At 44.8% G+C, this 6,914-nt stretch overlaps 1 pseudogene; it reads right to left on the bottom strand.

Moving 5' to 3' along the window:
- Positions 1-1,196: 1,196 nt before the first annotated feature.
- On the bottom strand, positions 1,197-1,314 carry LOC124726422 (annotated as a pseudogene).
- Positions 1,315-6,914: the final 5,600 nt, after the last annotated feature.

The following is a 6,914-nucleotide window of genomic DNA, read 5'->3' as shown; positions in this document are numbered from 1 at the left end:
CTTAATTCAGATCGACATTTGCTCCGTGTTCCATTTTTATTCCCGCTTGTGGGTTTTTCCGTGTATATTGAATATGGACTCCCACTTAACTTACTCCATTTAAAAGAGTTGAATTCGAACAGCATGCGAGTTCACAGAAGGAAAAGCAGAACTGAAACAAGATTAAAAGCTACAGTGTGGCAGGGAAGACGAATTTTTCTCAATGGCTTTCAGATACGTTAGAGCCGATGGATGATTGAAGATATTTTTTTTTTTTCCACAGAAGAACGGGTGACCTGTTGGGGATACACATTTTCGATAAAGGGCAAATTGGACGTGTTCCGGCGACTGGCGCTCAAACGAGAGTGCTCTGAGCTGCATGAGAACTTTGGGCAGCCGTCTGCGAATTTAATCAGCGAGTACGTTGCTGCGGGTCCGGGAGGTGGGGCGATTGGTGTTCAGAGGGATGGCCAAAGGGAACGAACGATCTGCCCGCAGTACAGCGAGCACTCTCTAGTGAAGCCGCGGCACGGTCTGCAGGCACCCACCCTGCTGTTGGAACTAGTGAACCCTCACTTGGAGGGCCAATCAAACTGGCTCGGTCGCTGATGGCTTCAAGTGAACTCTTGTTCTTGCCAGTATATGCGACTAACGTCGTCCCGAACGTCAATGACTACACGTACTGCCCTGTTGCACCTCAAAGCTATTTTCCAAATTTAGAAGTCACCTTATGATTGATGGCGCAGTTGTTAGGGCCCTGGACCCGCATTCGCGGGGAGGGGGAGTCAGACCAGGTCAAGGAATCCAGACGCGGTTTTCTAAGTCACTTAAGATGAATGCCGGGATGCTTTGAATCTCAAGCACACAGCCAATTTGTTCTCCCATCGTTGCCGTATTCGAGCGCTTTATTTTATGTTGAACAGTAATAGCCAGCGGTGAATGAGCAAAAAAAAAAACTTATTTTATGAAAAATGATATTCATTTTGCAATGACAATAATAGTATAAATAATTCGCTCACTCCGTCTCCAGGCCACAAGTGGCCCATCGGGACCATCTGACCGCCGTGTCATCCTCAGATGAGGATGCGGATAGGAGGGGCGTGTGGTCAGTACACCGCACTCCTGGTCGTTATGACGGTTTTCTTTGAGCGGAGCCGCTACTATTCGGTCGAGTAGCTCCTCAATTGGCATCACGAGGCTGAGTGCAGCCCGAAAAATGGCAACAGCGCACAGCTGCCTGGATGGTTACCCATCCAAGTGCCGACCACGCCCGACAGCGCTTAACTTCGGTGATCTGACGGGAACCGGTGTATCCACTGCGGCAAGGCCGTTGCCAGTCTAAATAATAGCGCTGGTATTTTTTCATCCTGTGGGAAAATCAAGGCGGTATTAGTAATAAGAGGCTTTTCTTTTATTGTAATACTTGTTATTGTAGTAGTAGTAGTACATACACTCGTAGCAGCACTAATAGCAACATTTTATACTGCTGTCTGGTTCCAAGATACAAATAACGAAAACCTATGACTCTTTTTCTGTGACACTAACTGAGAATGGAAAAAGATACCTTACCTTAAGGAAAAATAGTATGATAGATACTGTTAGTGCAATACTCAGAAGATAAAAAAAAAAAACAAATAAGATATTATCATAATGATTTACACAAATGTAATTTGATATGCAGCGACCTATAATTGTCAAGAAATCGGATTAGACTGAATAAATAAAAAAAATTTCAATATATTTCTTACTAATCAAAGAAACTTCTATAATGTTGAATTTGCTGTAGGATATTGATTTTTCTTATAGCAGAAAATTTTTTTCTCCTAAATCTCGACTTGATTAAAAACTATGTATATCATTTACACGGTTACTTATCACAACCTCCCTACTAGAATGGAACTGTCACCGATGTTGCAACACATATGGTGTCGTCGTGCTACGTCCTCGGGAGATCGGCGGTGGTTCAAATATACGTCTAGCCATTCTAATTTCGATTTTCGTTAGGTTTCCTAAAGCGATTAAGGCAGAAACAGGTATATTTCGTTAGAAGAGGATTCGACCGATTTACTTTCCGTAGTTTCCACATTCGCTGCTTCTGCTACGGCCCTAATGATCTTATCGTCGACTGAAAGTTGAACATTAATTTTCTGTGCTTTATTTTATACTACATTAAAGTAAAAAAAGTCGCACATAACGCGTAAACATTTTTGATAGGATCCCCTCTCTTCAACAACCTTATAAGTGAAGTGAATCGTCCAGGCAAGTAACATCGCTCAAAGTCATTTCATTTGGCTCATTTAGTTGGTGGTGGCATGCAGAAAAATGGTTTGGAAAGTATCTGACATGAAGTAATTTAGGAGTATTCCCTCGATATTACTTCTTCGTCTGTATTCCTATTACTAGAAATAAATAAGCGTAAAGTGATCATAAAGATAGAGCGAGATAAGGAGGAGGTGTTCCTGTTGTCCGCAAACGAGTTTTGCTCCGTAATTCTGCAGACGAATAGATGGCTTGTCTGAAGTTGTCTCCGCCCCCGGTAGCTGAGTGGTCAGCGCGACAGACTGTCAATCCTAAGGGCCCGGGTTCGATTCCCGGCTGGGTCGGAGATTTTCTCCGCTCAGGGACTGGGTGTTGTGTTGTCCTACTCATCATTTCATCCCCATCGACGAGCAAGTCGCCGAAGTGGCGTCAAATCGAAAGACTTGCACCAGGCGAGCGGTCTACCCGACGGGAGGCCCTCGTCACACGCTTTATTATTATTGATGAGGAGTGGAGGAGGGGAAAGCCATAGTAATTACTTGAAGCAGGGATCAGTGTCAAGTCGACACAATGAACTCTGCAACCTTTCTGCCGTTGCCATGGTTGCCAGCGTCTCAGCAAGCTATCTCAGACGGGAGACATAGGTTATGAAACAGAGATAGCTGTCAGTTACTCTAGCGGAAACAAGTCACTAGTACTTCAATTGTAGTTGCATCTAATGAAGGACACCCTCGGATTTGAGGCGTTAGCAAAATACACTGCTGGCCATTAAAATTGCTACACCACGAAGATGACGTGCTACAGACGCGAAATTTAACCGACAGGAAGAAGATGCTGTGATATGCAAATGTTTAGTTTTTCAAAGCATTCACACAAGGTTGGCGCCGGTGGCGACACCTACAACAAACAGCAGTTGACGGGCGTTGCCTGGTGAAACGTTGTTGTGATGCCTCGCGTAAGGAGGAGAAATGCGTACCATCACGTTTCCGGCTTTGATAAAGGTCGGATTGTAGCCTATTGCGATTGCGGTTTATCTTATCGCGACATTGCTGTTCGCGTTGGTCGAGATCCAATGACTGTTAGCAGAATATGGAATCCGTGGTTTCAGGAGGGTAATACGGAACGTCGTGCTGGATCCCAACGTCCTCGTATCACCAGCAGTCGAGATGACAGGCATCTTATCCGCATGGCTGTAACGGATCGTGCAGCCACGTCTCGAACCCTGAGTCAACAGATGGGGACGTTTGGAAGACAACAACCATCTGCACGAACAGTTCGAGGACGTCTGCAGCAGCATGGACTCTCAGCTCGGAGACCATGACTGTGGTTACCCTTGACGCTGCATCACAGACAGGAGCGCCTGTGATGGTGTACTCATTGACGAACCTGGGTACACGAATGGCAAAACGTCATTTTTTAGGATGAATCCAGGTTCTGTTCACAGCATCATGATGGTCGCATCCGTGTTTGGTGACATCGCGGTGAACGCACTTTGGAAGCGTGTATTCGTCATCGCCATACTGGTGTATCACCCGGTGTGATGGTATGGGGTGCCATTGGTTACACGTCTCGGTCACCTCTTGTTCGCATTGACGGCACTTTGAACATTGGACGCTACATTTCAGATGTGTTACGACCCGTGGCTCTACCCTTCATTCGATCCCTGCGAAACCCTACATTTGAGCAGGATAATGCACGACCGCATGTTGCGGGTCCTGTACGGGCCTTTCTGGATACAGCAAATGTTCGACTGCTGCCCTGGCCAGCACATTCTCCAGATCTCCCTCCAATTGAAAACGTCTGGTCAATGGTGGCCAAGCAACTGGCTCGTCACAATACGCCAGTCACTACTCTTGATGAACTGTGGTATCGTGTTGATGCTGAACGGGCAGCTGTACCTGTACACACCATCCAAGCTCTGCTTGACTCAATGCCCAGACGTATCAAGGCCGTTATTACGGCCAGTGGTTGTTCTGGGTACTGATTTCTCAGGATCTATAGACCCAAATTGCGTGAAAATGCAATCACATGCCAGTTCTAGTATAATGTATTTATCCAATGAATACCCGTTTATCATCTGCATTTCTTCTTGGTGTAGCAATTTTAATGGCCAGTAGTGTATGATTATACAGGGAGAACATAAATGAAACCGACAAACTGCACGGACGTATTTCTGACTGAGAATGGAGGAAAAAGGATGCTATGAACATGTGTCCGGAAATGGATTGTTGGCACGGTAGATGGCGTTGACGAATGAAAGTTCTTCTTACGACGTGCCGTGTGTTCCTTGTGTGTTGCAGGCTGTGTGATTGACTCAGCCTACTGTAAGCAGTAGAATGGTGCGGTATTTATGTCGGGATCAAGCCGAGATGGTGTTTGTGTACGGTCAAGCAAATGGAAAGAGGCGAGAGACAACACTACTATACCAAAACAAGAACCCTCGCAGACATCAACTACGCCACCCAACATTTCTAGCCCTTTCTGAGCGTTTGCGTGATCTGGGACCTTTCACACAGACGAACGAGAATGGAGGCTACGGACTGTGCATACAACAGGTCTGGAGGACCGTGATCTGCCTCCCGACCGTTTCCGTCTGCGTGGCCGACAGAAACACTATCTCTGCTTGTTCCCTACACTAGTGCTAGGTCATTCTGTTGCTTACAGTGCTCTGCATCAATCGCACAACCCGTAAACACAATGAACACACGGCAGCTGGTCAGAGGAGCTTTTATTCGTCAGCGCCGTCTACCGTGGTAACGATGTATTTCCGTACACATGTTTATGTGACATGTTTTTCCTCCATTCCCGGTCAGAAATCCATCCTTGCAGTTCGTCGGTTTTATTAATTTTTACGCTATATACATGAAATGCAAATGCGACAGATATAAAAAAGTAATTAAACAGTTATTTCAAAAATAATCTCCGTTACTCTTAATACATTTATCCCACTGTGAGGCAATACGGTCAATGCCTTCATGGAAAAAATGTTTGCGGTATCCTACGGAACTATGATTGTAGCTGGCAGTGCACCTCTTCGTCCGAAGCAAATATATGGCAACGACTGTCTTTCTTCAGGGCTCCAAAAACATGGAAATCTCATTGGAGAGCTGTTAACTACACGAAAGATGTGTAAGGGGTTCCCAGCGAAACTTCTGCAGCGTAATCGACACAAACTTGGCAACATGTGGGCGGGCGTTTTGTTGGCAGGTTGTTTCGTCAGCGATGTAGAAGTTTCTTCTGGGAGCCCTTACATGTCTTCCATACAGTCCTGATTTCTCCCCATGTGATTTACATATTTTTGGAACTCTGAGGAGGACAGTCGCGGCCATCGATTTGCTTCAGACGGAGAGATGCACGCCCGGGTACAATCATGTTTCCGCAGGAATCCACAACCAATTTTACATGAATGCGTTGATTGTCTTGTCTCATAGCGGGTTAAAACTATTAATAGTAACAGCGACTGCTTTTGAAAGAATAAACTGTTCACTTACTTTTTTCCCCATCTGTCTCGTTTTCATTTGACTTGGCGTTTAGAGCATCATCCTGCGGATGAGGTCCGATACTTTTCGTACAGTTCTATCAGGTTAAACTTTACTTGTACGGGAATGAAGAAACTCACGCTAGTAATAGATATTAGTTGTATAATTGAGCAAGATCACCCCGGTGGTTCTCAAACGCGAGGAACTAGAATACCAAAATAGCTTGCAAGCCTTCATTATGTTTTAATTAGTGCTACTCCGGTCTAGGTTCTGCTGTAGCTCACTCTACAAGAGGAACAAGCCGCGGCTGCCACCAACTTCGCAACAGCGGCTGGGAGGCCGGAGTGGGCGGCGGTACAGCATACCCTGCCAGGGGCCACCCGCTGCGTTCAGAACAGAACCGCCTATTCAGGAGTAAAGCTCCGCGCTCTGTAGGTTTGCATCCTGCGATATAACTTTCTGCCGGCGCAAGAACGTTGTACTTCCACAGCGGGAAATGATCCTTCATTGGAATAAATTAAACAAAATCTCGGCTTATAAAAGCACTAGTATCCAAGCATCAGTGAAGGGGAAAAAAACATGTTTCCGCCTAATTTATGATAATTTTTATGCGTCATTTTGCTAGGTCAGCGATTGCATTCAACTAGGGTATGCTGATTAAGCGCTCTTATCGTTGAAAGTATTTTCATTCAGTGATCGCTAGTAACTTCAATTTTCTCCAACTCGTAAGTAGTTCATGAGACCAAGAAAACACTCGCTTTCCCACGATGTAGGTTGGCGGACGAGTGGATCAGTTCAATAAGTACTACAGTTACTATCAAATACTTTGTAAAACATTAAAAATCATGTTATATCAGGTGAAAATTTTAAATTTGTGTCTTGCATGTTATTTGAATACCACATGAATGTAAGGGGCGTGCTTGTTACATGAAAGATAGAGAGAAGTTCGGAATACTAGACATCCACATTAACTAGGCATGAGAAGGGGCATGACATGTTGAAACGAAGCGATGCATGTAAAAGGACCAAAAGTATTTGCAGCTCTGACTTGCTTGTGTAAGGTAATTTGCAGAATCCAACCTTATCAGGCAACAGATATGACTGCCACGCGAATACTCTTTCTACCCCTGAAAAGCACAAACGCTTATAAAACCGTAAAGTCTTTCATAATTTTCATAGTATATATTATAATAGTAT

Source organism: Schistocerca piceifrons, chromosome 1 (assembly GCF_021461385.2).
Source record: "Schistocerca piceifrons isolate TAMUIC-IGC-003096 chromosome 1, iqSchPice1.1, whole genome shotgun sequence".
Lineage (NCBI taxonomy): Eukaryota > Metazoa > Arthropoda > Insecta > Orthoptera > Acrididae > Schistocerca > Schistocerca piceifrons.
This window is presented reverse-complemented; position numbering and strand designations above follow the sequence as displayed.